The 9,449-nt window shown below is 34.1% G+C and overlaps 1 long non-coding RNA gene across 1 annotated transcript; it reads right to left on the bottom strand.

Annotated features, from left to right (window-relative positions):
* Positions 1-2,820: 2,820 nt before the first annotated feature.
* Positions 2,821-4,117, bottom strand: LOC147283087 (uncharacterized). The gene is made up of 3 exons (XR_015123124.1): positions 3,913-4,117; positions 3,712-3,807; positions 2,821-3,126 (listed from the first exon to the last, which is right to left on the bottom strand). It is a non-coding gene; the product is annotated as an uncharacterized LOC147283087 (long non-coding RNA).
* Positions 4,118-9,449: the final 5,332 nt, after the last annotated feature.

The raw sequence follows: 9,449 nt of genomic DNA, 5'->3' as shown, positions 1-9,449 counted from the left end.
TGAAGGACCAGTGCTTTCCTTTGGCTGTTAATTGTGCCTCTGTTATATGCTGCAGGGTCTCTCCAAAACAGAAGGATTTGGTAGGTCTATTATATATAATCTTCATTTTAGAAGTTAGGCAAACAGAAGGCTTCTTCTTCTTTTATATTCTGTAGTGAATTTTATCATCTTACCAACTTCTGTACTTAAGAAAAACAAGCCGATTCCATCTTTTCATTTCAAAATACCTACGAGTGTCCTGAAATCAATCTTATATTTTTGCAGATTACTCGTTTGGTTAAAAAAAAAAAAAAAACATACCCGAAGGACAACCTTGGCAATTGGAGATGGGGCACATGATGTTGGCATGATTCAAGAGGCTGATATTGGAGTAGGAATCAATGGCATGGAAGGAATGCAGGTAAGCTTCAGAAATGATCTTTGACTTTAGGACTTATTTCTGGTGACATGGATGACATGGACTCATTTTCTTGTTATTCAATTTGAAATTTGTCGTCTATGCAGGCTGTTGAGATTTCAAGGACAGATTACAAGCCTTCGAAATGCACATCTTGTATCTAGAGATTTGCATTGTTGGGTTTTATGTTTAAATTAATTTGTGAGAGAGATGTACATGTTTTGATGGATAAACTTTGATATCCGAATACTAGTCACTTGTCATTTTGAAATGAAATGTATTAACATCTACTGTTGCTACTTATATTGAAAACAAAGCAGGATGTATTTAATGTAGTAATTTTGAAAAAATCAGTTTAAAATAGTAATTAAAATCGAATTTGTGACCAAATTCTATCACTAAATGTATCGACAATATTTTAGTGAAGGAATGGTAGGTTTTAGTGATGAAGATTTTGGTCACTATTTCATGTAACCACCAGATCCACCTCATCATATTTTAGGGATGAATATATTTATGTTCCTCACTAAACCATCATCTATAGTGATGAAACATAGGCCTTTAGTGACCAAAATTTTGGTATTTTTGGGATGGAATAGTTCATCAATAAATCAATTTTTTTAGTGAGGAAAGACTTTGGTCACTAAAAAGTATAGGGTTTAGTGATGAATATTTTTTGTTCCTCACTAATAGGCTTTAGTCACTTGGTTTGGGTTTCGGTCAATTTAGAAACTTAAACTTAAACTTAAACCCTATATTCTATATCCTAAATCCTATTGTGTTTTTTTCAAATTTTAAATCCTATAACTTACCCAATACACTATACCTTAAAGACTATAATTCATAGTTGGTAACTTGGTATATAACTATAGAAGCAATTTTGTTGAGAATTTGGGATTGCATGTCAAAACCTGATTGTCAAACAGGAGCATCTGTTTAGTAGTCTGAGAATGCAATTGCTCTTTTGTCTATACACAGTTGCAGTACGAAACAATTTTTGGCCCACTGATGATGTTACCAGTTTCTTGATGTTTGGTTCAAGAAAATGGTAACTTGGATCAAGAAAATGATAACTTACCATTTTTTGAAAAAAACTTACCATTTCTTGAGAAAAAAAATCAAGAAAATGGTAACTTTGGTCAAGGTTGGGCTTGGTTACCACTTTCTTGATCAAAGTTACCATTTTCTTGATCGAACAATCAAGAAAGTGGTAACGTTTTTTGCTTGGCTGATTTGGTTACCATTTTCTTGAGGATTGGTTTAAGAAAATGGTAACTTAGATCAAGAAAATGGTAACTTATCATTTCTTGAGCCAATGTTACCATTTCTTGAGGGAAAACATCAAGAAAATGGTAAGTTTGGTCAAGCTTGGGCTGGGTTACCACTTTCTTGAACCAAGTTACCATTTTCTTGATCGATCAATCAAGAAAATGGTAACGTGTTTTGCTTGGCTGATTCCGTTACCATTTTCTTGAGGTTTGGTTCAAGAAAATGGTAACTTCAATCAAGAATGTGGTAACTTACCATTTCTTGAGAAAAAAAATCAAGAAAATGGTAAGTTTGGTCAAGCTTGGGCTGGGTTGCTACATTCTTGAACCAAATTACCATTTTTTTGATCGATCGATCAAGAAAGTGGTAACACTACAAGAAAAACCTTAATATATATCAGTGATAAACCGATATCTATTTAGGTTTCCAACCGATATATTGAGTGCTGATATCTATTCTCTCATCTTACATATCGGTTATACACTGATGTCTATACTATATTAGATATCATATTTGTTTGATAATCTGATATGATATACCACCATCGTTATCAGATATTAATCATTTCTGATATCTTAAAAACTGCATTCCGATATGTAAGATACTTATGATATCATTAGTAATTTTGAAACCGATATAAAAAATGTATTCAATATCGTCTTGGTACTTAAATCAGATATAAAATGAGTATAGCATATCGGTTTTGTAATTAAAATTGGATATAAATGGTGTATCACATATCGGTTTGGTACTTAAAATCTGATATAAAAGGTATATAACATATCGGTTTTGTAATTAAAATCGGATATAAAAAGTGAATAACATATCGGTTTTGTACTTAAAATCGGATATAAAAGGTGTATAACATATCGGTTTGGTACTTGAAATATGATATAAAAGTATCCTTTAGATATCGGTTTTTTGTTTTTTAAATGATGTTAAAACATCATTCCTTATCGTTGCATTTTTACATAATCTGATATGCAATAGGCTTCTGATATTGATAAAAATTAATTGGTAAATATGCATCCACGCAACAATTACTAAGCTTCTAAAGTAATCCAACTTAAATTCTTTCATTCATATAAGATTACAAATCCATATAAAAATATGGATAGCCCTCATCATGTATACCTCAAAATCACTTGCCTATCTCCATAACCTTCACAAAATCCATCTCTAGCTAGCTAGATCCTAATTAAACACATGCCAACATGTACAAAAATAATGAAGGCATGACAGTGCAATTCAGCTAGGCCTAAATTCTGCCTATACAAAAGATTTGAATGTGAACTAGCTAGTATATATCTTCATATCTACAAAAAAATGCTCAAAAAGGTACCAAAAACATGCATGTTAGTCTAAATAAAATTCATGGAAACATAATCTCCCCATTCAACCCGAACTTCATCTATTTGTTCATGTGTGTAACTGCTCCTCTTGTTCTTCAGGTGACTCCACTGAAAACAAGAAAGAAAAGTGCATTAATTAATAAGATTGCAGCAAGGATCCCAAAGTATTGAAAAGTGCATTCAGCAAGGATCCCAAAGGGCATTAAGAAAATATAGGCCAAAAGCATTAATAAGATTGCATCAAGTATTGAATTTAGATGGCTGCACATATATATGATTCAGATGGCTTTCTGATGGCCTACATTTCTTGCATTCAGCAAGGGCTTTCAAATGGCTGCACATATATATGATTCAAAAAATGGATCATGCAAGTATAAATGAGTAGTCACAGTATCAGTCGAGAGTTCAGCAATAATGCAAGTTAAAAATAATGGAAATAGAAGAGAAATGCAGGCCATCAACCCAAACACACTCTTTAATGCACACAGCACCAACCCAAACACACATACACAGAAAAAATTAAAAAGATGCAAAGCCAGAAAACAAAGTCTTAAAAACCAGCAACAAACTAGTATCCTAGCTAGGCCATCCCTTCCTCCTGTAATTCCCTTTTACAAGTTTCCTAAGTTAGAACTGTACAAAGGATAGCAAAATATACCAGTCAACTGCCCCAATAGGAGTAAGTATTCTAACCTGCGACTCATATGCAAGGGTTGTGTCCTCAACTATTTCCTTCATGTACCTCATGACATAATATCCACATTCAACACCACCCGGTTGTTTAGGACACTACAGACAAGCAAAGGAAATTACATAGAGTTATACTTAATTAAATTAGTCCAATGTGTAAGACATAAGAAACTTAAAAGACTTAAGTAATACATAGACACTTACATAGAGATGCTTCCAAGTTGGTGATTTCGGACCTTTCCTTCCCGTAACCCCATTAAATTGTCTAATAGCACTAGTTTAGACAAAATATCAATTTAAGTTATATATCACAATTTAATATACAATCCATATTATGTAAGATGGTACATATTAATATACAATCCATATATATATACTCATGAATGGTTCAGAAATAACTGTATTGATATGAAAGAGCAAGATACCTTTATCTAGTTTATCCCACAAATAACAATATAGGAAACACGAGTAATTTGTGCCACTTACACTTTTTTAAACCCATAAGGGCTTTAATTTCCAGCAAAAGAGAACTTATAAATGCACCAATGTTCCACATATACTCCTCTGTAAAGCTTACCTGAAAAGAAAGAATAGTGATGAGAATAGATAGGACTCTATTTGTAATATTGTCTAACATTTGTCTCTCTACACGCCCAAAATAGGTATATACATGCACGTGGTCCAATGGTTGTGTAGCACAATATGGATGAAAAATTTGGTTTACTACTTCCAAATGAGGTATAGGTTCACTAGAGGTGCATGCATGATTTGTACTTTTCTCTTCCTTCATATCCGACATACCAATACAGTTGAAGTGGTTAGTTTCATTGGAGAGCTATTAATTAGTCCAAAGGTTCTGTTGTAACATCAATCTAATCTAATATAACATATAATGCGTGAGTTTAGAACAATCTCACTCACCAATGTATGGATAACAACAATTTTTGAGTATCTTATTTTCATTTTCTGATAGTTCTAATATTAATTTTAAGCATGCAAAATGGTTACTATTTTCTTGATGTTTGGTTCAACAAAATGGTAACTTCAATCAAGAATGTGGTAACTTACCATTTCTTGAGAAAATGTTACCATTTCTTGAGGAAAAAAATCAAGAAAATTGTAACTTTGGTCAAGATTGGCCTTGATTACCACATACTTGAACCAAGTTACCATTTTCTTGATCAAACGATCAAGAAAGTGGTAACGTGTTTTGCTTGACTGATTTGGTTACCATTTTCTTCATGGTTGGTTCAAAAAAATGGTAACTTTGATCAAGAATGTGGTAACTTACCATTTCTTGAGAAAATGTTACCACTTCTTGAGAAAAAAGATCAAGAAAATGGTAAGTTTGGTCAAGATTGGGCATGGTTACCACATTCTTGAATCAAGTTACCATTCTTTTGGTCGAACTATCAAGAAAGTGGTAACGTTTTTTACCTCACTGATTTGGTTACCATTTTCTTGATGTTTGGTTCAAGAAAATGGTAATTTCAATTATAAGAAAATGGTAACTTACCATTTCTGGAGGAAAAAAATCAAAAAAATGGTAAGTTTGGTCAAGATGTAATTTTGTGATTGCATGTCTAAACCTAATTAGCAAACAGGAGCTTATATTTAATACTTAGAGAATGCAATTGCATGTTTGTTTGTATACAGTTGCCTGCGTTTGTGGTTACCACATTCTTGATGTGAAGTTACCATTTTCTTGAATATAAGATCAAGAAACTGGTAACTTGGGTTTTAGGCAGTTTTTTGAAGTTACCACTATTTTGATGTATCCCTCAAGAAAGTGGTAACTCTTAGTCAACTGAGTTACCACTTTCTTGAGGGATGGATCAAAAAAATGGTAAAACCCAAATCACACAGAATTTCTGCTCATCTCACTCTCCATTCAAAATAAATAACCTAGCCTCAGCCAACTCTCTCTCGCCGCCCTCGCCCTCTCAGTCTCTCACTCTCTCGGTAAGCTATCCCTCCTCTCTTTCGCTTTTTAGCATTCTCTCTACTCATCCTCTTGGGTTTCTTCTTTATGAAATAGGGTTTCAAATTAGGGGTTTTTTGGGGTTTATGTTTTTCTTCAAATTAGGGGTTTTCTTAGGTTTGTTTGTTTCTTCAAATTAACTACACCTTCGTCCGACACTGGAGTCTCCCATTTTCTGCTTATCAAGGTTTTTTTTCATTTTGGGGTTTTTATTTTCCTTCTGCATTTGGGATGGTTACAAGTTTGGTTTTTTGGCATGTTCGGCTCTGCATTTGGGTTTTGCATCTCACAGAGAGTGCAAAAAAAGACTAAGATAAGGAAATAGCCTTGTCTTACCTACTGGCAGTGGCCCTGTTTACCTCACCATCATCGACGTACCCACTCGCATCCTCAAATATTGAGATATGGGTTGGTTGCTGCTATATCCAACTCCTCCAGTAAATTTATGGAGATATGAGTGAGAAATCGTAGCCCTAAAACAGTTCTTTTATGTACTACTGAATTTGTAGATCTCACTGGCGCTATTAGGTGCTCGGCCTTTCTCTCTCAATTCAATCTCTGTTTTTGTTTTTGTATTTTTTTTCTTTTTTAAATCTATTTATGTTCTCAATCAAAGTATATTTGGTTGAATTTTGTTGTAGGTTTTTGGTATTTCTCTGTATCTATGTGAATCTGGTGTTGGTTTTATAAATTTCTTTATGATTTCGTATTATAGATCAACACTTAATTCCGCTGGATATTCTGAGGCAAGAATAAAATCAAAAAAATCTGCCTGAAGTTCCAGTTTTTGATATGCTTCCTTAGTTCTAAAATTATTTCTTCCCTTTTTTCTAATATAATTAGATATCCAAGTGTATATATTGAGGTGAGATTTTGAAACAGGATACTCGAACTTTGTTTACATGGGCTCTTGATGGTGAAATTCTTGCTCTTAACATTACCCAACAACAGATTTTTGCCTCCAACCCCCAATTAAATAGCATCAATGATTGCAGTTCTCATTTAAGAGGAATGATGCAAAACCCTGAATTTCTTTGTCAGTTGGCTTCTCCTGAGAATATGCAGGTATGGTAATGAGTTAGTAGCTTGCTTTTGGAATTTTGAAGTGTTTGTTTACCTAGGCTACCCAATTCACATGAGAAGTCTACTGGGTTGTGTTTCTACTTTGTAGTTGTTTTGGTTTGTTGTATTTCTTTCTACTTTTCTTGTTTGTATGAACCTCTTCTATCACTTTGGCGGTTTTCCTTTTAATGGTTGAAGTATTTTCTATTTTTCTTTTTTAGGAACATGTTTTGGGTTGGGATCATTGTAACTTGTGGAGTTGGAAATTAATAAAGCTATGTAAGGTCTTGATGCATGTTTTAAGTGAACTGCAATGAGTAAGGGAATATGTTGGTTTTGACTTGCAATAGAGCAGATATAATTGGACACTTGATGAAATTTATATGAATAATACTTGAGAAATGTTTAGCCTTTTCTTTTCCTTAGATGATGCTGGTTCAGATCAATTTGTAGCTTTCAACTCAATTTATCACTTGTTATGGTTTTCTTTTGTAGGTTTGTATGTCAAGGGTAGTTAGTACGTACTCTGCATTGGGGTTTATTAGTTTTTTTGTAGTCGCGTGTGAATTATTGGAAAGATTTTCAAACATGTCATGCAGATTGGCCTGTAATGAGTTACAAGGAATTGTGTTAATGCATATTGGACTATAATGAGTTCCACAAACCTGGGAAGACTGATATTTTGATTAACATACTCTGCAGTTGAAGGAGCATTTGAGGATGATAATACTGGTATGTTTACTTTCTTATCTATTTTGTTTAATTTGTTTTCTATGTAAATGTCATCATAAGAAGGAAAAATTGATAATTTTATTGCTGCTTTTGTACTGTGACAACTGAGCCAGCTGTTTGTTTGAGTACTAGTAAGCCCCTCTTGTTAGTATGGTGTTTTATTATCTGTTTGTTATTTTTTCATTCTGGGCTTGAATGTTGTGTTCACTATTTATTCATGGTAGATGTTGAGACGAATGCGTGCTTGGATAACAATGGTGGTTGCTGGCAAAATAAAGCAGCCAACCTCACAGCCTGCAAGGTATAGATCATAACTTACTAGCTCATCACATGCTTTTTGACAAATCAGAAAATCGTGTATTTTAACTCCTGTTCTTTGGGACTTCGGCTCGCACACTCAAGATACATTTCGTGGGAGGGTATGTGAGTGCCCCCTAGCTGATGGTGTGCAGTTCAAAGGAGATGGTTACACTAGCTGTGAAGGTAAAACGAAAAAACTATATATTTTTTGTTTATGTCAAAAAAGACATGAAAATTAAATAGAGAAGGCAAAAGTGTGGTTAAAAAAAATTTTGGATTTTTTTAATGCTCCTGGTTTTGCATTCAAGTTGCTCAAAAGGTTTGATCAAGATTTAATGATCCTAGTTGTTTATATCTAGATATTGCAGACTTAGTTCTAAAAATAAATATGTATGGGTTACAGATCAATGGAAATCTGCACTGAAATTTCAGTTCTTATATTCTTCTTCATGTTAATCAAATTATAGCTAGAATACTTCCACTTTGCAAAAGTTTTCCTTTTGTTACATTGTATTTCAATATATTAATATTACCATTGGCTTCCAGCGAGTGGGCCTGGGAGGTGCAAGGTAAATAATGGAGGTGGTTGGCATGAAGCTCAAGATGGACATGCATATTCTGCTTGTACGGTAAGTGATCTTTATGTGTTCCCTTTTTTAAAAAAAAAAAAAAAAACAAAACATTCTGCTCTTGGAAAATATATTTATTTTTAATTCCTATTATTTCTCTAAACATGATGATGGAGAGGTCAAATACAAGTGTCCTGCTGGGTTTAAAGGTGATGGTGTCAAAAGTTGTGAAGGTAAGAGAAATTAACGTCTTGGTATTTTTTGTTGTTGTTTTTCAATTTCACTGTAATAGAAAATAAATCTACTAATGCATTGATGTCTAAATAGCTCAAGTTCAGAAATTAAAGTCATGTTTTTGTACTGTGACAACAATGGTTCGATGCAATAAATTGCCAATTTTGAAGGTAATCAACACCCAGCCTGGGGATGCAAAGGGACTAATGTAAGTGAACATTTTTGTTAAGTTTGGCCGACCATTTGTGCAACCAAAACATTGAAATGTCAGAATGCATGTGTTTTGTATTAGGGTATGGCTGACTGCCATGGCTGGATATGGGTAGATGAGTACAAGAACTGTGGATTCACCAATGTTTCGGCATCACAACCACCCAAAGATACCGGAGTGTCAAATGTTGCGGATTCATCACAAGGGTCAGCTGCCCCTGATTTATCTCAACAGTCCAGACCCCTGGATTTGGTGGATGAAGAACTTGGGAACGACTATCATTCAGAGTCATCGCCAGACTGCACCCCTGCCAATTGGCGTCCATGGTGGCCATTTGACTCATCGTGGTCACCTGATCCTAATGACATTTACTCCCCGTATTAACAAATGTAATTATAATGTGCAAAACTGGTCGTGACGTCACTAAACTTCGCAGGCTACAATCAGGAAGATTGCTGTTACTCTTGATTAATTTTGTAGTTTTCATGTTGTGAGAATTGCTTCTTGGGTATCTGCTTGGTTATTGTTGTACTAAGACTCAATCTAAGTACTATGGATGAAGTGTATGCTTGGCCATTTTATTTTATGCATTTTGTTCGTTCTGTTGTTTATGGATGTGAGTAATGTGACTGTGTATATATGAATACGTGGC

This window comes from Dryas octopetala, chromosome 6 (assembly GCF_963921425.1).
Source record: "Dryas octopetala chromosome 6, drDryOcto1.1, whole genome shotgun sequence".
NCBI lineage: Eukaryota > Viridiplantae > Streptophyta > Magnoliopsida > Rosales > Rosaceae > Dryas > Dryas octopetala.
Note: the sequence above shows the minus strand (reverse complement) of the source record. Positions and strands in the feature narration are given on the sequence as shown.